Here is a 22,596-nt window from a genome sequence, read left to right as displayed (position 1 = left end):
CCTCTAATTTTCGTCACTCTCTCTCCTCCACAATTTTTTTAAAAAAAAATTTCCCATGCAAGATGCTCTTGCATCAGACTCCTCAAGTAGACCAAAAAAGTGTATCACACACTTTGATGCCAAAAGAAAGACTTACAACCATCTTCATCTTCACCAAAGGTTTCCACCTCAATAGGGACAAGAAAACCAATCTACACATCATCCACATATGCATCACTCTGTCAAACACTAGAATATCAACCATTCAATCAGAATGCTCACTCCCAAGAACAAACTAAACATAATGCTTCATTAGCAAACCCTCATCCATATCAACAACTAGAAAATCCACACTAGCAACAACAAACTCCATATCAGGAACAATATGTAACTCCTTAGCAACATATGCCAAACTGACAACACCAGTAGTCTCATTGCTCACAACAATATTCTCTACAACATACAAATCATCACCAACAACAACTAGATCATCTACGACTGAGTGCTCCACAATCTCCATGTAAGACTCAACCAACTAATTATGAAAACCGATCTCCATCCCAATATCAACAAGCTTAGAAATATCATTAGCAACAACCTCTAGCTACTCTGTAAGTTCTATATCATGCTCCATAAACTGATCAACAAAACTAACCTCTTCCACTTTAACCTTGTCATGCCATCTTCTCTCATGAACAAGTCCCTTAACTGGCCAAACAACTCTCTTCTAGATCAATAGACTCTAGCTCCATAGACATCTATGAAATGCCTTCCTCATCATGTCCTTATCTTGATAAGATAAACTAGTTTCAAATCAAGAAGACATCTCAGAAAACCTCCTCTCCACCACATCATAGAGATTCACAATCATCTCAAGATCCAATCCTCTCAGAGCCATCTCCTAAGATATTCACAAACCCTCTGTAATAAATCCTTCCTATGCTCCTTGTGACCAAATTGAATTGTTTTCAAGCCAGATCACAACTTGCCACCTCACATGAACAATCAGGAACCAAATCACAAGTCTAGGACCATGGATCTACAATCTACAACTCTCTATGATCATGCTTCAATAAGATCAGTCTTCCATCTTCACATCCATCAATCCATTTGCAAGCCCTTTGCAATTGCAAGCTAGAACCATGATCTGCCACCTTGCAACCATGAGCTCTAGGACTCTAGAAAAAACAATACACAACTAGATCAAGACTATCTTAGATCTACTTCTCCAACCCATGTCCTGGTGCAAACTACCACACCTTTGGCAATCTGTCTACACACTCAAGAACATCCTTCACTTGGATACCATTTGACATAGCGCAAGGTAGGAGAATCCCCAAAGGAGATATCCTAGCCCCAAGCAAATAACCACACAATGGAAGATAAATAACAATGCAAGATCTAATACCAAATCACAACTCTTTATTCATAAAATAACTATTACATGCAATGTGTCAAGCTGTAAGGCCTTCCTAATTACAACCAAATACAAAGAAAGTATAATAACAGTTATGCAAGATCTCTCAAGATCCAATGCATACACTAGCTAGTCTAGATCCACACCCTGGTAGAAACCTCCAAGATCTCAACTTGTGCTCACAAGCCACCAAGAAACCTCCTTGTTTCTAAATCCTAGCCACTAGCTCTTCTCACAAACTCACAACTCCACCGCAATCCTACTATAAAACTACCTCACATTCAGCGCTCTGTCCATAGACTTAGGAAAACTCACTCCTCTACTTTTGCCTTCTCTCCAAGCCTCTACTAAGAAGAGATCACCCCTTCAAGCTTCATTATAAATGCTCATATGCCTTTCTTAAATAGGCACTTACCACCCAAGATGTTATCAACACAACCAATGTAGGATAAAAGGTAAGTGCAACTACCTTTCAACAAAAATTTAATTCCCACCCAAATATAACAAAGCACCACCATGTGGCCCAACAAATATTAAATGCATGATTTAATAAAATATCCACAAACTTCTAGAATTCCACCTACACACCTCGATAAATGGAATCACAAATATTTTTATTTAATTTTTCTATTTATGCCACTTATGCACATCGAAAATAGAAATTCCCTTTATTTCTCCTTGTTTCCTTTTTTTATATTATTTTTCCTCTAATTTTCATCACTTTCTCTCTCCTTCGCTATTTTTTTTTAATATAATTTTCCCATGTAAGATGCTATTGCATCACTTAAAGTCAATAGGCCCTTGGAGCTAAAGCCAATAGTTAATGGGTTTAGGGAGACTATTGATGAAGATGACGATCTTCTCTTTGTCTAGGATGTCTCTATGATACTTGGAAAATGTGCATCTCCACCTCTATATGAAGACCTTGAATAATTATCTGAGAAGTAATTTTGTGTTACATAAATCAATCATTGTAACTTTTCTTTCAATATTATAAGATTACTAGGCGATGAAAATAGAATCCAATTGATCAAAGGACTTAATGTTAGAGGGTATCTTGGAGAACCACTCCATGGCTTGCCCTCTGAGGCTTCTAGGAAAAAAATGCATTAGATAAGTTTTGTCATGAACAAACACCATAGTTAGAGTATAAAATTGTCTAAGATGATCTTTGGGATTAGATGTACCAAAATATTTGTCATATTTTTATATTTGCACATTCTGCAGAAAAGGTGTAAAGCTGATGGTTTTATCAAATGGAAGAGGACACACTTTTTCAAGGCTAAGTTTGGAAAGTTGGATCTTCCCTCATTTCATCCTCTCCATTTTTTATTGTAGGTTTTGTAATTTTTGGGTAACAACATCTAAAGGTGACTCTTCTTCATCTTGTTTAAGATTTGTTACATCAAAGTCATATGGCATTTTTGCACCTTGTTGTGCTAGTACTGGTATGTATCATTCTTTATGTCTTTCAAGTATCTTGTCCATGATATTGAAAAGCTTGAGATTTTACTGAAAATCCTCAATTTTGGTTTCAATGCTATTTTCATCCTACACATTGGATGAGCCCATTTTGGAAAAAGGTTTTGAATTTTGGTTCAACAAGGGTAATTCATAAGTAACTATGTTTGATGAACAATCTACTGGTGTGACAAGTTCAATAAGATCTAAAGATTGCATGTGCTTGATGTTTCTTTTGGCTATTCTAGCACTCACTCATATAGATGATCACTTTATTTATTTATGCTTTGCAACTACACTTGTTTTACATAGTGGCATGAGATGTGGATAGGATTCCTCTAACTCTTATGCATTTTAATGATATGAGGTTATTCTAGTCAACTATGTTTTGTTTAGAGTAACAAGCTATGTTTGAAAAGGTGGTTGGTACTATTGATAACGGCGAGCTCACTTTAGCAAAGTCGGGTATGGAATGGATGCGTGTCTCTAGACATTTCTAGCTTGATATGCGAGGTGAAGCAATAATGACTATTGGATTAAGAATCTTTGAATGGAACTTGTGACTTTTCTTGTTTGATAAATGGTTATGGTCAATTTTAGAATTTCTGTCTTGGAAAATATAAATGAGGAAAAAGGGTATCTAAATCCATTGCTTGTTTGCAAGTGTCATGTATGCAAATAGCCTTTGTTTTAGGTTTTTACTCAAATCCACTACAAAATTGCTCAAATGTTCTATTTCAATTGGTATATGTGATATTTTATTGTTCAGTAGGTGTTTTTTTGCAAAGCAAATGTGATATTCTAATCTTCAAATGCATTGTTTTATAAATTGAATGCATTTTAATGAAGAGTAAATGCATTATTTATATGTTCTGATGCACTATTGTGTAGTTATATGCACTATAATGGAGGTAAAATGCATCACAAAGTGGGTCAAATGTGCTATTTCAAAGTCTTCAACAGCGTTCTTGTTTTGAGCTTGGTTTTTGTATCATTTTGTAGTGGCATCTTTTTGGGAGGACTGTGATCTAAACTAAAGTTTATTATTAAGTTTTAAAAAAAATCCAAGCACATTAATAGTAGAAACGAAAATAAAATAAAACCACACACACCTATAAAAATGGAAGAAAGGGCTTCCTAAAAAGGTTGTCTAGAGCTAGTGACTAGTGGGTTTTAGTTTTTTACCAACAATGTTTGAATTTACCTCTCTTCTGACAAAGAGCTTCCCACCAACACTAAGGAGGTTTGGTGCAATCCCTTGTGGGACTACTAGAGGAAGTCTATATTCTAAACATGGTTATCTTGTATTCATTAGGAATGCAAGATTAGAATGTGTTCCCTCTCACTGGCCCTACTAAGGAAAATCTCAGCAGGTAGCCTTTCTATGGCTGAGTAAACCTACCTAGTAGAAAGAAAGAAAATGGAAATCAAAAACAAGCTTGGGCCTTTCTAAAGATTGCATGTGCTTGATGTTTCTTTTGGCTATTCTAGCACTCACTCATATAGATGATCACTTTATTTATTTATGCTTTGCAACTACACTTGTTTTACATAGTGGCATGAGATGTGGATAGGATTCCTCTAACTCTTATGCATTTTAATGATATGAGGTTATTCTAGTCAACTATGTTTTGTTTAGAGTAACAAGCTATGTTTGAAAAGGTGGTTGGTACTATTGATAACGGCGAGCTCACTTTAGCAAAGTTGGGTATGGAATGGATGCGTGTCTCTAGACATTTCTAGCTTGATATGCGAGGTGAAGCAATAATGACTATTGGATTAAGAATCTTTGAATGGAACTTGTGACTTTTCTTGTTTGATAAATGGTTATGGTCAATTTTAGAATTTCTTAGTCTTGGAAAATATCAATGAGGAAAAAGGGTATCTAAATCCATTGCTTGTTTGCAAGTGTCATGTATGCAAATAGCCTTTGTTTTAGGTTTTTACTCAAATCCACTACAAAATTGCTCAAATGTTCTATTTCAATTGGTATATGTGATATTTTATTGTTCAGTAGGTGTTTTTTTGCAAAGCAAATGTGATATTCTAATCTTCAAATGCATTGTTTTATAAATTGAATGCATTTTAATGAAGAGTAAATGCATTATTTATATGTTCTGATGCACTATTGTGTAGTTATATGCACTATAATGGAGGTCAAATGCATCACAAAGTGGGTCAAATGTGCTATTTCAAAGTCTTCAACAATGTTCTTGTTTTGAGCTTGGTTTTTGTATCATTTTGTAGGGGCATCTTTTTGGGAGGACTGTGATCTAAACTAAAGTTTATTATTAAGTTTTAAAAAAAATCCAAGCACATTAATAGTAGAAATGAAAATAAAATAAAACCACACACACCTATAAAAATGGAAGAAAGGGCTCCCTAAAAAGGTTGTCTAGAGCTAGTGACTAGTGGGTTTTAGTTTTTTACCAACAATGTTTGAATTTACCTCTCTTGTGACAAAGAGCTTCCCACCAACACTAAGGAGGTTTGGTGCAATCCCTTGTGGGAATACTAGAGGAAGTCTATATTCTAAGCATGGTTGTCTTGTATTCATTAGGAATGCAAGATTAGAATGTGTTCCCTCTCACTGGCCCTACTAAGGAAAATCTCAGCAGGTAGCCTTTCTATGGCTGAGTAAACCTACCTAGTAGAAAGAAAGAAAATGGAAATCAAAAACAAGTTTGGGAATTTGATCACTCTAGAAGAGTGAGAGCATATCCCTACTGTCTTGACCTCCCAAACACAACATACACAATCGTTCAATTACAAACCCTTTAAGAAGACAAGGAGCTCCTAGTTAAGCTATATGTTGGTTCATTCCTAGCTGGATTATAACTATCTTTATAGAAGGTATGACATTCTAGTCAACTCAAAAGAGTTGAGAGCATAGGCATACTTCTATTTAGGTCAGCGAGATCAAACATTCTATTAAACTAGGTTTTGAACTTAGGAATGTCACACTTTAATTGAAAAGGGCCAAGGTCTATTTACCTAGTTCGATGCTAGCAAGGGCTAAGCACATTTCTGAGGGCTTTCATTCCTATCACACACTTTTAGTGACTTGGGAGTTCTCGTTAGCTTGGAAGAGACCTATAAGCAACCAATAATCAGATTCAACAATCTATGACTTTGATCAAATGTGCTATAGAAATTAGCATTTGTGTTACAAAATTTATCAGATACACTATTTAAACTACTTAATATGCTATAGAAAGTGGCAAATGTGCTATAGAAATTTTTTAATGCTCTATAGAATGCTTTAAATGTACTACATATTACTTTAAATATGCTACAAAAAGCTTTAAATATGTTAGAAGACTATTCAGAAGCATTAAAACAAAGTTTAGAAGCGTTGTACAATTAGAAAACTTGTATATTTGATCTTTGTGCATTCGAGAAACTCTTTGTAGATCTATGTCTTTTTTGCTGTTATGAAGCTTCCAAAATCTTGTAGAACTTGCAACCAATTAGATCTACCCAAGCAACCAACAAAAAAAATAGATCTACAATAAAAATAGAAGATTAGAAAGAAAGATTGAAGAATAGAGAGGTTTTAAGTTCAAGCTCCACAGTGGGTGCCAATTTGTACATGGTGGATTCACATATTCATGAGACCTTAGAGCATAGTTCAATATAGAATAATAATGAACTAATCTAAACCCAAGAAATCATTGTCAAATAGAGACTCTATGAACATCCCATGTTTTAATAACTACAATAGCTAAGATTGCTCTCAGACCAGCATCTTACTGACAATTCTACGATGGGAGTATGCCATAAATGTAGATCTATATGAGAATACAATAGACTAAACATGTTCTAAATGATACTATATAACATGAAAAGATTGCTAAAATGCTATCAAAATGACATGAAATAACTATAATGACAATACTAAAAGATGATAACTCTAAATGTGCCTATAGTGCAAATGCCTAAAACTTGGGTCCTTCTGCTCTTGAATCTCCCTCTTATTTATAGGATTTCATATGGGGTTGGGGTAAGAATCAAGATCTTACCTTTGACTAGGGGATGAAGGTGAAAATAAAAATATCTCATAAGGCACAAAGAGTAAAAGTCCAATAGACTTAGTTTGTGAGGATAAAAGAGGATTTTTCAAATTCTTTTAAATGTAAAAAGGAGGGTTTCACTTTTGTGAGGATAAATAGATTTATTTATTTATTGTTCCATTTATTTTTAACTTTTTTTCTTTTGTCTTTTCCTTTTTTTTAATTTCATTTTATGATTTTGAATTGTTTTTATCCTCTTTTTTAAAGTTGATTTAAGTCCTTTTTTATTTGATAAATGATTTGATTGATTAATGACCTAATGTAACAATTGATTTGAATGTCTATTGAGTTCCTCTAATTTAATCCTTAATTCATGTTGTTTGATCAAAATTGTGTTGTTTAGGTCTTTGCTGATTTTTGGATGTCTGTAGGTATACTTCAAGGGTTTCCACAAGGAAATGAGTCAAAGAGAAAGGTACCCACTAGTTTGGTGAAGAACTTCAAAGACCAAGTTTGTTTCCTAGAAAGCACAAAAAAGTGCATTGTGTATATAGGTTAACCAAGAACTCATTGGTTGAAAATGTTTGATTACAAAGTAAAATAGGAAAAGGCAATGCCTTACATAGAAAAGTTAGTGCCAATATAGGAAAGGTATATCCTACCAAGGTTTGGCACTTGTGCAAAGTCAAGAACTAGACTTCTCATAGAGAAGAAGAAATCTCAACAACCAACTCCATAGAGGATGACTAGGAGTCAAGCACAAAAGAATTCAACATGAGACAATTCAAGATAATGAGAATAGAAGAAATGGAAGAAGAGCTATCTTTGAGTCTCCCACAAGTGACTCAAGCTCAGGAGGAGGATGAATACCCACCATCCTAACTAGAGGTAGAAGAGACTAGATCAAAAGGTGATGCAGTTAGAGTAGCTAGAATTATAGAAGAAACCAAGGAGGTGGAGCAAGAAGCATCAAGGGTACCAAAGAAAGGAAAGAAGAAATCTAAATGGTCCCCATTGAAGAAATTATAAACAAAATTATTAAGAAGCATGGTTATTCTATTTTAAAGAATAGATATTCTAAGGGTAATAAGATCATATCCATAAAGGTTGTAGCCACTTGTTAAAAATGGGAATTACCGAGAGGGGGGGCGCAAGGGTGAATCAGTAATTTACAAACTTTAGTTTCCATCTAAATATTATTTATTACTTTGAACCATACATAAGAAAGTAAACAAGTAATGCTAAACAATAACAATAACCATGCACAAAGATAACTCATAACACCATATTTTGTTAACTAGGTAAACCTTGGCCAAGGGAAAACCCCAGTGGGGATGATACCCACTCGATAATATACTAATATATATGTTCCATTTTTATAGGATGGACCCTGTTAGGAGTCAATGAGAAAATTTAGTATAGAGAGTCAATATTAGAAGACTTTGAATCCGTGTTAGGAGATTCCAACTCTGTTAGGAGTTGTAGTATAGTAGATGAAAGATGAGCCTACTGCCAAAACATGCACTTCTAGTCACAAGAAGAGATCACTACCCAAACAAATAATTAGTCTTTAGGTTATAGGTGTTGTAAGTTATTTCTTGACTAAACTTTGACCTCATCTAGATCTTAGATCACAAAATCAAGTTCTTAAAACTTTGTATATATTGCTTCACAAAAGGTTCACATATCACTAGTCACAATACAAAATGCTCAACACAACATCTAAATTTGCAAGATGTCATTTGCATAAATACCATGCCTTTTCAAAAAAAATCTCTAGGTTGGCTAAGACCATAATATGCTTTTCCAACTTAGATTAAACATCCAGGATGTCGGCCCTAATTGGTCAAATAATTCCTTTACCTTTAATTTTGTTGTCTTGTTTCACTAGCAGAACATGAATATCTCTCCTCCGTACTACCTATACTATTGTTTGAGGTTATACATGTCATCATAAACATGTATACAATCTCTATCTAACTTCACTAGTCATAATATGATGTAACAACATTTTACATATAAAACAATACACTATTGTAAACCAATTTCATACTCAGACAATTTTCTGAGTACCAAAAGCTAATAGTTTTATTTCTAAGGTTTTCTACAAGCATGTACATTGTGTGTTTCCATAAATGACAACAATTACATATCTTCATTAGACAATTTTCAACAATCTCCCCCTTTGGCATTGATGGCAACAAAATAGATAAAATTCGCTAAGTATCAAAAACTTGTCCAAAAGATTATAGTAACAATACATTTATCATCTTTTACAACTTATTCATCTTACATATACTCCCCCTATCAATATGATTTCATACCTTACTTTACTTATAATTTTCTTATGCATCTCTCCCCTTTTGACATCAATGACAAAGGTCAGAATGTCAAAAACTATCAAAAATTGTTCATCTCCCTTTCAAAACTCTATTCTTCTGCCTTAAACTGATAATATCTTCATGCAATCATCAAAACTTTCCTTGAGACTATCTACCCCTTTTATCCATGTGTCCTTGGCTATTTCAGTAGAAGCGAGAATTTCACATAGGGAATATGATGCAATTTCCACTGCCTTAAGATCAAAGTATAAGAAATTCGAATAGGTGTCCTTGGCTTTGACACACTCATCCAACTATCTCTCAATAGTAGATATCTTTAGAGAAATAGACTCTCTAAATTCTGATAATCTTTTCAAATTTTTTTTCTTTTTGAAGTTCCAATTTCCTGATATCACTATGAATATTGTCCACTTGTCCTTCAAAGTCATCAACTTTTTTGGATGATTGTTGGATCTAGCTTGATAGAGCTTCTAGCTCACTCATCTTTCCTTCAATCTTACTATCAACATCCTTGGTCAACTTATGAGATAAGGTACACTTAATGTACAATACCTTTCTATCTTGTTGACATTTCTGAAGTTCCTTGATACAAGTATCAAACTTAGTAAATCATTCTTGATATTCTAACAAATGGTGCTGAATAAATTAGCATCATGTGAAATGCAGGCTTTTGATTTTGCAACATTCAACAAATTTGTCAATTCTTCATCAAAAGATTTTAACACTACTTATGCCCTCTATTCAGGATTTTCCTCTGTATGTTTGACTACTAGAGTATTGTGTAATCTATCAATTACCCCCATTAAGGTTCTTTGTAGGCCCTGCATTGTTCTATTTTTCTTAATAAGTTTTGTCAGAGATAGATCAAGTCAATTTGATCATCATCATCACTTGTTAGACTAGAAAGTGAAAGTGGAGTAGATGAACTAGATGGTTTAGATTCATCTTCCCTTTGCTTCTTCTCTGCTGCCTCTTTAACTCTTCTCTCTTCTTTCTCTTTCTCTTCCTTTTCTTTTATTTCATTCTCTTTCTTTTCTTCCTCTCCTATCCTCTTCTTCTTTTCTTCCTCTATTTTCCTTTTCTTTTCTTCCTCAACTTTTCTTTTTATTTCTTCTTCAAGAAATTTCTACTTGGCTTCTTCAATCTTTCTCTTTTCGGCATCTAATTGTCTCTTTTCTTCTTTAATTTGTTTTAACTAATCTTGAATAACCTCGGCCTAATATTTGGGCTATTCAAAGCTCTTAGAAGGGTTAGTGTCATCAATGTTAATAGTAACATCGGTCTAGTTAATTTGCATTGTGTCACCACTTACTAACCCTTCCAAAGTTCTAGGTGTTGGTGAAGATGTTGCCTTGGACACGGTCATCATCTGATTGATAGTTGTAGCTATTTCACTTCTTATTTTATCCTTCTCACCCACCATAAATAGAAATGGTCTCACCTTGTTTCTCAAGTAAGTTGCCAAAATTTTCAACAAATTCTTGACTTCTTCCTCATCATAAATCTTGCATATGGTCCTTATCATAGACTTTCAAAATTTTATATCCTCTTCCCAAGTTGGTGCTTTCTTCTCTATAAGTCAATCATAGACTTTCTGATTTACTATGCCTTCAATATCATTAAGTTTCATATTGTTAGCAATTATGTATCTCACAATAGAGATTTCAATCTAATATTTCTCAATACCTTTATACAAATCATAAAAAAAATTCATCTGAACAAAGTTCCCTTCATTTGCAATGGTTGAGTTTATCTTCTTAATCTTCAACTTCCAAGGTTGCCTTGTTTTTCCTATTGTCTATTTAGAAATAGTTACTTTTTTGCTTGTTTTGCTTCTTGTTGTTGTTAACAATGTCTTTTATCTTTTTCCTCATCTAGTAGCTTGTTTCTTAACTCTTTTAGACTTGGTATTCATAGCTTCCACTAATCTTTCTAATTTTCTCTTTGACTCACTCGGCTATTCAACTGATACTACAACATATGGAATGCTCTATTCTAAAGGTATCTATTCAATAGACACACTAGATAGTTGGCCAACTGATAGTGGTTGCACATACATTATTCCTTGTTTCATTGTCTACCTAACTTCCTGTGACTCACTTTCTGTCATATCACCCTAAGTTAGAATTTCTTCAATATTGTCTTAATCTTCTTGTGAGATGCTTTCTCTAAGGATGCTTGATGAGCTAATTGGGTAATTTCTTCATATGTCCCAATTCTATACTCAGCTTGGTCCTTCTTAGAGTTCAACAATACATTAATATATCCAATTGCTACATCATCACTTGACTAATAACCTAAGGGATCAAGGAATGTTTCTTGAGGTTATACTACTTGAATATAAGTTAAATCTATATCAAACTTAACACATATATCATCTTTGAATCTTTCTACAATTGCAGGTGCAATTTTGAATCTTTTTCTTGTCCCATTCTAAAATGTTTTCATTATCAAATTTTTTCTATCCAAGATTTTATCTATTGGATGTCTTCTACATACATTTGTAATCTTCTCCATGGAACATCTCTCACAACTCATAATCTCAGTAACTGATAATTATGTAAATCTCTTAAGCACATGAAAGAATATATGATTGATCAATGATTGAAATCTAAACACACCATTCTTGGTCCTCTTCATTTTCTCTAGGTTTTCAAGAAGTTGCATTCTCAAAATTTCACTTAACTTGACTTGTTTCTTCTCAAAAAAAAACTTATGAGTGCTCTATGCTTCTAATGTGATCACAATGAACTGGTAATCAAGTTTTTACTCAATGTTATTCATTCTATTTGAACTTGCATTAATTTTGTACTTTACAAACATGAAAAAGTTGTCAATTTGATTCTGAACTCACATATCTTCTCAAAATCTTTGTTCGATCTTCAAATGTTATCCAAAGTTTACTATAACTTCCTTTCATCATGACAATGCTCCAAGAATCTTCACTTCACAAAATTCTCTATAAAAACATAGTTTTCATCTTCTGATAGAGAGTTAACTTTCTCTATCATAACAGTAACTCTTAATTCCCTCGTAACAAGTTCTAATAAGCTCTAAATTGCAAGTGAGCTTAGCTATAGTCTAAACTTATCTCAATACACCTTTTCCCAACTTTGCTACCTCTAGTTCAATCTCTAAATGAAGTTTCAAATTCTAGTTCTATGAAAAAGCTTAATTCAACTTAGTTGAATCAAACTCAATTATTGAATTTGATCTTCCTATCTTTGCATCATCTAACTTTTCTTCATAAATTTCAAATCCCTTCACAAATGCCTCATTAAATTCTTCTCAAAGTTCACTGACTACATTCATTTATTTCTCATTGTCTTCCATAGTTTTAGAGTTCCTTTCATGATTCCTTCTATCATTTCTGATGTTTATTCCATTGTTCCTTTTGTTTTTGAAGTTTCTTTCATTTTTCCTTATGACTCTAAAGTTTCTATCCATTCTATAATACTTTTTTGTATCTCCAAAGTTGTTGCATAACTGACATACTGAGATTCTACTTCGAGGATTCTGTTGATCAATAGGTACATGATAATTCTAGGCTATGTGTCCAAATTTGTTACACTTATAACACATGATATACCTTCTTTCTTCATAAGGTCTTTCTTTCCTCAATGTCCTCTTATTGGATCTTCTTCTATCTACAAGGTTAGTATTTCCAAACATTCTACTATTCCTTCTATCATTATCATATTTAGGTTTCCTGCAATCAATTTTTCTATGACCCATACCATGACAATTATGATAATAAAAATTTGTAACATGATTAAATGACTTATTTGTACAATTTATTTTCATATGACCTATTTCATTACATGAAAAACACTTACCTCTAAATTCATACCTAGTTTTCTTAGGAGATTCCACATGCTTAGGTTCATCCAATTTCACAGTTTCCTTGTCTTGCCCAACTTCTTTAGGTTTATCAAAAGATTGACTGGATTCAATCTTATCATCAAATTTATCTTTTTCTTTTAGATTTGATCTATTTTTAGGTGCCTTTTCAGACATGTTAAATAAATAACCAAGATTGGTCTTATCATAGGTAGGTCTTTATATAGACATTGAATCATCAAGATTTTCTCTACTAGAATAAAGATTTTCAAGTTGTTGTTTGTATTGAGTCCATGATGCACCTTTCACAATTGTGCTATACTTATGAAGTTCTTCATGATCTTCTTTTAATGTTTCAAACTCAAATGTCCTCTTTGCTAGACTTTCTCGAAGATCTAAATTTTCATTCTTCAAATCAAATTCAACTTTTCTAGGATTACTCTTCAAACTCAATTTTAGATTGGTAATCTTTAATTCATGCTTCAAGATCTTTTACTCTATCTTCAACTTCGAATAATCGTCATGAGTAGTTTCAAATTTAGTAGATTTAGGCTTAGATTTGATATGTTCATTCTTTTCCTTCAATTGTCCAATATATACTTTGGAGTCTTCATATCTATCCTTCAATTTATCTCTTTCTTTAGTAAGGAGATCAATTTGTTCAAGTGCCTCTTCAAGGTTCTTCATCATCTATTCCATATCCATAGGAATCTTATTCAAGTTGTTAAGCCTCTTCTAAATAACTATGCTCTGATACCAATTGTTAGAAATAGGAATTATTGAGAGGGGGGGTGAATTAGTCATTTACAAATTTTAGTTGCCAACTAAATATTATTCATTACTTTGAACCATACATAAGAAAGTAAATAAGTAATTTTAAATAGTAATAGTAACCATGCACAAAGATAACTTATAACACCATATTTTGTTAACTAGGGAAACTCTGGCCAAGGGAAAACTCCAATGGGGATGATACCCACTAGATAATATACTGATATATATGTTCCTTATTAGAGAATGGACCCTATTAGGAGTCAATGAGAAAATTCAGTATAGAGAGTCCCTGTTAGGAGACTTTGAATCCATGTTAGGAGATTCTAACTCTTTTAGGAGTTCTAGTACAGTAGATGCAAGATGAGCCCACTACCCAAAAATAAACTTCCAATTACAAGAAGAGCTCACTAACCCAAACAAGTAATCAACATTCAAGGTATAGGTGTTGTAACTTCTTTCTTGACTGAACTCTAATCTCAGCTAGATCCTAGATCACAAAATCAAGTTCTCAAAACTTCACATATATTGCTTCACAAAAAGTTCACGTATCACTAATCACAATAAAAATGCTTGACACACCACTTGAATTTGCAAGATGTCCTTTGCATAAATATCATGCCTTTTCCAAAATTACTACTAAGTCAGCTAAAACCACAATATACTTTTCCAACTCAGAGTAAACATCTAGGATGTTAGCCCTAATTGGTCAAGTAATTATTTTGTAAACAAAATAATTCCTTTACCTTTAATTTTGTTGTCCTATTTCACTAGTAGAATGTGAATATCTCTTCTCTATACTATCTATACTATTGTCTAAGGTTATAAATATCATCATAAAGATGTATACAATCTATATCTAACTTCGCTAGTCATAATATGACTTCAACAATATTTTACATATAAAAGAATACACTGTTTTAAACCAATTTCATACATAGACAATTTTTTTAGTACCAAAAGCTAAGTATCTTTATTTATGAGGTTTTCTACAAGAATGTACATCATGTGTTGCCATAAATGACAACAATTACATATCTTCATTAGCCAATTGTCAACACCACTAACATGATGGAAATAGAGAGAAAACCATATGATATACGTTTGAAGATGCCCAAGGAATTAAGAAAAATATTGGATGAGAAATGGAGTATGAGTATGAATGATTGTGAGAAAATGTTACATGATTCTCTAATCAATTTGAGAGCCAAATTATATAAGTCTTAAAAGACATTTTGTATGGGAGTATACGGAGGAAAGCTCAACAATACAAAGGATGTCATAAACATCATAACCATTCAAAAAAACCAAGCCCATGCAAGCAACACCCAACATTCAAACAAATGACACTAGAAGTAGATACCTAGTTAAAGGGTAGTGACCTAAGGAGGCACCAAGGAACCATCTAGTTCCAATATAAGAGAGGTAGTCCAACGAAAATAAACAAAGACATAACAAAGTGCAAGAGTTGATAAAGATAGAGGAACTAAAGAAAGGAGATCCAAGTGTTGGATACAATTGTTAATTGTGTATTGTCTTTGATGTTACACAAATGTCATATTAGATAGAGTCTACCAAGCTCAGATGGTCAGAAAATCAATTTACAGTGTCTACCAAACGTTCATGAACATTACACAGTAAGTTAGCTCTTATCGAGCTCACTCAGGCATCAAAGGATCTTGTAGCAGAAAGTTAATGTTAACCGAGCTCCCAAGGTTAACAAAGGAAAAGTCAATGTTTACCGAGTTCAATGTATACCGAGTTCACTTGATCATCAAAGAAAAAGTTATCTTTTACCAAGCTCACTCGGTAAGCGAAGGAAGGTTAGCTTTTACCGAGCTCACTCGGTAAGTGAAGGAAGGTTAGTGTTTACCGAGTTAGCTCGGTCTCCGAAGGAAATTGCAAGGTTTGCAGTGTTTACCGAGCTTCACTTGGTTAACATTGGGGAAACCATTCTGGAGCAGTGGTTACCGAGCTGCGTCGGGAAACGAAGAATTTTATTGTTCTAAAGAATTAAGTTTAATTGTTTTGTGCGGCCGACTGATTTAATGTTTTTCAGTTGTTGTAACTTGTAATTGAGCCGACTTGACAATCTGTAAGGTATATATGAAAGGTCAAGATGTGAATTCATAAGATGTAATAGTATGGATGAATAAGAGTGTGAATGTATGGATATGGAATGAGCGAATGTTGAATATATGAGCAAATGTTGAAGAAGGATTAGATATGCTTATGGAGCTACAAAGTTGTATTCGATCAGTGAGGATCTAGTGAAGCAGAACATAGATCTATATTCAGCAAAGATAAGTTGAATATATTTTAGATCACTTCATTGTTGCTTTCTAATCATTGTAACACTGATTCAAAAACTCTTAACAAAGTTGGTTTGAAAGCCATTTTGTAAATCCTCTAACAAGGTGACAATTCAGTTGAATTATTTTAAAGACCTCTAACAAGGCCACTTCTAACAAGGTGATTAAATCCTCTAATAGGGTCACACCTAATAGTGTGTTTTGTAACCTTTAATAGGGTTGGCTCCTAACAGGGCTCACTTCAAAAGAGTGAAAATTGGTAACTAGTTACTTGGTGGTTTTTCCCAAATTGGGTTTCCATGTTAAATTTGGTGTCTCTTGTGTTCATGTTATTTCTTTATGCATGCATGTTAATCACTTTAAATGCTCAATAAGTTAACAGAACATCTATCAAGTTTTAGCATTCATTTGTGTGGTTACCGAGTATCAGCAGCAACTATATTTTAAGACATCTTAGGATCTATGGATTTATTTTTATGGTAACTGATTCACCCCTCCCCTCTCAGTTACTCCATCTCTATTTTCCAACACCAAGTCCTCAAAGGGATGAAGAAACTCAATATGAAGAGAAGTAGGAAAAAAAAATGTGACATGAGAAGAGTCAATTGTACCCAAGATGACTAGAGAAGAAGCACCTAAAATTAAATTTGGAATGATGAATGACTAGTAGATGCTCCACTAGTTATACAAGTTGATGATTAGACTACTGAGGAGCGAGTCAAGTCACCTATGAGTATGAATCAACAACAGATTGATGAGACAATCATGATAGCCACCATCCTTTTTGTTTCATCACCATAAAAGGATAATGGTGACAAAGAAAAACCACCTGAACTTGTCCAACTACTAGAAGAGCATCCCCCAAAGGAAAAGTCTCCAGAACTAGAGAAATAACAAGAACAACAACAAGAAGAGGAGTCATAGTAAGAGGAGGAAGAGAAGAAAGATGGAGGAGGTATGTAGTAAGACCAAAATCCTCAAGATCAAGAGTGTCTAAGAGACAAATAGGTAGAAAGAGAACACAAATCATGTCTAGAAAAACTAGCAGTAAATATTTTAGATAGAAGAAAAGTTCAATGAGATATATGATGATATATCTTCATCATATTCATCCTCATCCTCAAGCTCAAAAGATGAAGGAGATTTCTTCAAGAAGGATGTAGGAACAACAAAAGAGAAAGAAAAACTAGATGTCATCATTATAGAGAAAAGTTCTATAATCAGAGACATGGTTCTAGAAGAGATCAATGAATACATGCATAAATTGAAAAGGAAAGGAGAACTCAAGAAATTACAAAGAGAAAATAAACTGGTAATTACTAGAAATATCATTTTTGAATTGGCTTCAAATGATACATATGATCCTAATACAGATCTCATCAACTAGCTTTCCGCTTTAGTTGAATACCTAAAGGATAATCAAGGGAGTATTAAAGAAGCTAGAAGGTAAGAGATTAGATAAATTTAAAAATCTAGCAGATCAAAAGAAGGCCACTCTATAGGAGGCTAGGGACAAAATGATAGAAGCACTACAAGCTTCAGAACTGATCATGAAGAAGACATATGATCCAAGTGTACCCTCAATGGACTTGGAACAAAATCTATAACAAGCTCAATAGGAGCTATATGCACTGCAAGGTAAATACAATGTAGTGACTAATTCTGCAACTTACTATCTTTCCAAGACACATGGGACACTACATCTAATTAATTAGATTAAAGGAGAACGAAACTAAATAGAAAAAAATATATGAATAGAAAGAAAAAGTGGAATGGATTCAAAAGATGATGTGAGGGGGAATGTAGGACCTATCCTTAACCCAAATTCCCAAAGGAAAGATCCAAATTGATCAATCAAAAAGAAGTGATCAATACACAAAAGAATCAATCAATGGAGAATATGAAGGAGGAAATCCTATAATATACTATAGAAACTATTTGCTTGAAATTTGGAATGAATAGAAGACAAATACTAACCTTAAAATAGGGTGAATCTAGAAATTACTGATTTTTGATGTCTATGCACAATTTCAAGGAATTTTGTAACCTATTCCACACTAGAAATGTTGAGATGGATAAAACCCAGAAATCTTTTTTTTTTCAAGGTAGGTCAACCTTGACCCAAATAGCAGGGCACAATCTTACCCTGGGGCACAATTGTACCCCAAAAAGTCAACCTTGACTTGCACTACTCTAACAAAAAATTTATTCATGAATCCTGCAAGTTTAGCAAAAAGGGTATCCAAATTTGCACTTCAATTTATTGTTCTACACCTATACTTGTAAGAAAAATGGTTTGTTTCTTTGGATGAGGGGTTTGCCTTGGTCAAACCCCAGATTGGAATCAACCTTAATAATGGAATTGAAATAGAGAATGCTAGCAAGTAGTAGAAGTGAATCTAACAATGAAGCTATGATATTCAATAGATATGCAACTGTATTTGAAATGTAAACAAGTATATTGATATGAAAGCTTGGACTCAACAATGTAAATCAAAACCTCCATGATTGTATGCTTGGAATTAATCTTGAGAGAAGAATGAATAGCTCTTGAAGATGAACAAAGGATCTTGAAGGAAGATCACACCACCATTATGGCTAGATCTAGGGTTTGAATGATAAGTCTTGAATGCTTGAACCAAATCAATTCAAATGCTTGAATGCTTCAATCCTTGATCTTCAATGGAAAACTTGAATGGAGACAATGGATTGGATGCTTCCTTGAAAATTCTTTCTTGATCTTTCTTGAAATAGTAATGGATTGTCTGATATATTGTCTTCTTATGTGTTATAGAAAATAATAGGAGAAGGCTTCATTATAGAGAGATCTAGGGCACAAAATTCTTGAGAAGGTTGACATGGGAGCATTAAATCCCAATTAACCTTAACTCCTAGAAATGGACCAAGATTAAAATTAATTTAAGATTCTACCATTGCAAAACCTAAAACATTTGACCTAGAAGCAAGAAAATGAAACATTTAGAAGCTTGATATCCTAAAACTCTGGAAACTTGAAAATTGGACCTAGGGTCAGGGATGAGGTCGACCCTACCTAGGTTACTGATGCAAGGAGGGGTGAAGAACTAGGGCCAATGACATACCTAGCTATCCAAACCACCATGCAAGAGTTAATACAACATAAACACACAACACAAAGAACAACTCATGAAGGAGAAGAGTAAACACTTATTGATTCATCAAATGATCAACATACATGCCCAACTATAGGGCCTTCTAGGTTATGGCTAGATACAAAAATAAAATTCTTAGATCCACTATCATACATAAGTTCACATTTGTAGGCATGTATCCTCCTTCAACAACCCTCTAAGTTCTATCTCTAAGTATCTCTCGCTTTTCTTGCTAAAACTCAATCCTAGGCCTCCTTAAGTACTTGTGCGGCCATAGGTTGGCCTATCACAAAACTAAACCTTACATTAAGTGTATGCACAACCATAAGTTAGATCACAAAAAATATTAACTAATTATACCAAAATTAAATGCGAGCAAGGTCAGCCAAAACTAGAACCAAACATAGACCACTCGGCAAATGAAGACCTCACAAAAACACTGGCACTCAACAACCACACGAGCTTGGCATCCAAAGAGTCACTCAACATCCTTAAATGCTCAAAAACCATAGAGAATTCAACAACCAAAAGATCACTCAAAAACCAAAGGAATCACTCAACAACAACTAAATGCTCGACAATCATAAAAGCTCGAGAATGCAAGATATTGCAACTCGGCAAAAAGGAAAATTGAGAACATGTAGGATATCAGTGCAACCCAAGATGGTCTTGCCTCATACAACAAGGGTTGGAAGAAATGATTCTCCTAAAGCATTGAAACATTACAACTTGAGCTAAATCCAACTCAGATTGAAAAATCCATGAAGCATCTTCAATAGGTCTATTCTTCCACTTCACCAAATATTCATAGTAATCTTTTCCTCTTGTGCTCTTACCAACTTTCTAATCCAATATATGTTCATCTTCTTCAATCTACTTCTTAGGATAATCTTATGACACAACAACTTCATCATCTGACTCATGATACTTATATAAAGTAGCAACATTGAATATATGAGATATATCCATGTCATTAGGTAACTCAGCTTCATAAGCATTTCCACTGTTAAACTTCTTCAAGATCTTACAAGGTCCAAACTTCGTCATCTTTAGCTTACTGTAAATTCCAATAGGAAATCTTCCTTTCTTCAAATGAACCATCACCTCATCACCAACTTCAAAAACATGATGTCTCCTAAACTTATCATCATTCTCCTTATACTTTTGATTACTTTGTTCTATCATCAACTTCACTTCCTTATGTAAAGATTCCATAAAATTAGAAAATTCTTCTCCTACAACACTTCTCTTTCCTTCACTAGTAACATCTCTTAAATCTGATACTCCTCTAGGTTGCATTCCAGTAATAATCTCAAAAGGTGTTTTTCCTATACTCGTATTCATAGAATTATTATATGCAATCTCAGTGTCATGCCCCTGACACTTCTACATCTATTACCTCGAACTCTAAGATTAGTTTAATTTACTGGATGGTTTGGTACTTGTTTTGAAACATTGAATTTGTAGAAAACTATTTAGTTTCTGGCATCATTATGTTGTTTTTTTTTAAACACTATGAGAATTTAGATGTTTCTAAGATCTGATTCTCAGAATAAATATTTTAATACTTTTAGTATTGTGTTATTATCAAGATCTCATTATCTGAATCAATTCAAATTCAAGAATCCTGCAGTAAAGAAATGGTTTTCAGATAAGACAATCCAGTTTTAAAAAATTCAATTTGGAAAGGTTTCGGTTTCATAACATTTGTCTTTTTCATTTTTTCATATTTATGATTAAGGTGGCTTAAAAATATTAACAGTACCTAGAATCTTTTATTTGCCAGTTTTTAAGTATATATATATATAAAAATATAAGTGCATTAGTATAAAATAATTATATATATATATATATATATATATATATATATATATATATATATATATATATATATATATATATATATATATATATATATATATATATATATATATATATATATATATATATATGTAATTGTTTGTATATATGTGTGCTTGTATTTATATTTATACAAGTTATAATTATATGTATATACATATTGATAAGTTATAAAAAGGATAATTGATTTTCAAATATTCTTAAATATAAACTGGGATTAATATGAATATTAATATAAATATTAATATTAATATTGATATTACTATGTTAGTTCCTAAGCTAACCTAATGCATGCGACTAAGACTAAAACTAAACTTAGACTTACCTAAGCACTACCATACATGATCGCTAACCTAAGTTTTTCTCATGCATGTCAACTGAAACTTAGCATTGTTTTGGCATAACAAATGGCAGTAAGTTTATGGGAATTTAAGGCTGGCAGGTTCTTTGAACGTCGAGTTGGTACTACTGTTGCTAAGTGTCGAAGAAGGCTAAGAAAGTGGGGATTAAGGGATAAGCTTGTAGTTATGAGCATTACTTCACATGTCTAGTCTTTCATTTTGCTGGGTGTTAGTTGTAACTTGATATCAGTCTGCCTTTGATGAACTCCAGTTGGAAAAATATGAAACCACTATTGAATGGGTTTCTCGACGCTAATATTGGGAAACTGTTAACCATGAAGGAGATTTTTTACTCACTCTAGCTCTATAAATCCTCACAATTTCATATTCCTCATTCTTCTGTCGTTTCATGGTTGTATTTCTCAATTTTTGCTATTGAGAAAGTTTTGTGGTATCTCTGTAAAACGGCATAGAAAGTTTGGAAACTTGGGCTGGGAGTTTGAGGTAGAGGGCTCTCCAAGAAGCTTTTCCTTAAGTATCATCCTGCACTTACATAAGCAGGGGGCTTTTCTTTAACTCTATCCTTTTTCTATTGTTATGTTTTATTTAGATATGGTGAATATTGAATACCAAAAGTTGCTATGTGAAATATTTGACACCCAACTCTGTGTGTATGCAGAATTTGGTGTGTTCATCGCTAAACTCTGTATAAACCCAACATTGGGTGTGAGAATGTGACTACTCTATACTTTGTGTTTGCAACTAGGTTTATAATGAATATGTAGGTGATGTTAGTGAAACGAAAATGTTGAGAAGGAAAAATTAAGAAAGGGGTTTTATGTTTTACACAAAACGATTATGTGGGTTTCGTTCTTTCAAGACAGTCGCATCCTATGTGGTTTCGTTTGCTTTGTGATTGTTATTAAATAGAGCCATTAAGAATAGAAGATGGTCATTTAGTCAAACAGTTGTCGTTAAATGTTTTACAATGTTATAAACTTTATTTTGGTATTGGATTTAGATAGCATTTAGTAAACAAAACTATTGCATGAGATGTAATACGGCTGTTGTCTATCATCAATGTTATTATGTATTAGGGTCTAAGGATATAGGCTCACAATTATTACAT

The sequence above is a fragment of the Cupressus sempervirens genome, chromosome 3 (genome assembly GCF_028749045.1).
Source record: "Cupressus sempervirens isolate cs-2001-9-10 chromosome 3, ASM2874904v1, whole genome shotgun sequence".
Taxonomy (NCBI): domain Eukaryota; kingdom Viridiplantae; phylum Streptophyta; class Pinopsida; order Cupressales; family Cupressaceae; genus Cupressus; species Cupressus sempervirens.
Note: the sequence above shows the minus strand (reverse complement) of the source record.